Here is a 1,458-nt window from a genome sequence, read left to right as displayed (position 1 = left end):
GCACTGCAACCCACTGTCTGCGTGTAATCTTATACTTGCATAGATCGGGGTTACTACAGCAAATGTCTTAATTTAGAGAAACAATGATAGGAAAGCCCTTATTGCAAGATGGCCTGACTGCGCTTAAAGGGTTTAATGGTTCATTACATCGACTGCGCTTTTGTAGCTTGGCTTTCATCAATGGCGTGTATACGGTAGGTTCGCCATCATGTCCTCAGCTCTGCCCTTGTTTACCTCCTCTTTCACTCTCCTTCACCTTTTTCCCTGCTGCCCGTGGTAGTGATAATGAGCAGACCTGTCGACTCACATGTGCCCGCGCACTCACACATCGGAAAAAGCCGAAGCAGACCCCAAAGACAAATTTGTTCCTGTGGGTGTCAGGAGACACGCTGCTGCCAAGGTTGGAGCAGCGAGCAGAAAACATGCGCTCTTAACACACACACGTACGCTACGAAATAGTTGCCTACCCCATGCTGTGACAGGAAGAAAAGCCTTCAGTACTTAGAGACCTCTTGGCGAGCTAGAGGACCTGACAGCCAGCTGTACTAATACACTTTGTATATTCGTGTGAGTGTGTGTGTGTCTGTGTGCAAGAAAGCAAGAAAATGGGAGAAAGCTAGTGTGAGAAGCTGAGAAACTATATCTCACTGTTTTGAACTCTGGTTAGGATTAGCATGCAGTATACATTTGGTGAACAGAGTGTCCGTAATTCACAGGCTTGAAGTTCATCAATTATCTCTCAGACAGTCAGCTTACTTTCATCAACCACACGCTGAAAAACAAAACCAGAACAAATCAGGCGGATATTTAGCATTCCATCCTGTGTTTGTGCAAACAAGCTGAGTGAGATTTTTCAGCATTAGCATATTCAGCGGAGTCTTTGTAGCTACAAGCCGACCTCTGCCAACTCATCTAGTCCACGAAAATCCTCATTGGTTTACACATGGCAATGGCCTGGAGGGGCATACTTATTGGCTCCCTGAAACAGGAAGTGGCTAAATGGGCCCCCCGCTTTTGCCTCTGCTACTCAAATGCACCCAGTCTGTTTTCAGTGTGCAGCTTAACAGAATGGACAGTCAGGAGTGTGGACGAGGAGAGAGGGGAGGGTAAGCAGGGAAAGTAGGAAAGCTAGATTGGAGGTCAGGGAGGCAATGGAGGGAAAAGGCGGTCTGATTGCAGCCGGGTAGGTGGTCGAACAATACCATAGCCCAAAGCAAGCAACGCCATTGGCTCCCAGCCTTGGTTTGTCCCCAGGTCTCTATATTGTGTTGGGACTGGGAACCGCTGTGAGTATTGTGAGCACTTTAGCATTTCCTCGAATCACAGTTCATCAGTATCAGCATATTTGTCTTGGATGAAGGACCGATCAATGAGTTAGGGACGATTGGGGGTTTGGCTCCCCCCACAGCGTGGTATAAATCCCGCTGTGCCGATGAAGGCTGAATGTTGATATGATAA

This window comes from Maylandia zebra, linkage group LG20 (genome assembly GCF_041146795.1).
Source record: "Maylandia zebra isolate NMK-2024a linkage group LG20, Mzebra_GT3a, whole genome shotgun sequence".
Taxonomy (NCBI): domain Eukaryota; kingdom Metazoa; phylum Chordata; class Actinopteri; order Cichliformes; family Cichlidae; genus Maylandia; species Maylandia zebra.
The sequence above is the reverse complement of the archived record's forward strand: the minus strand, read 5'-3'. Positions refer to the sequence as shown.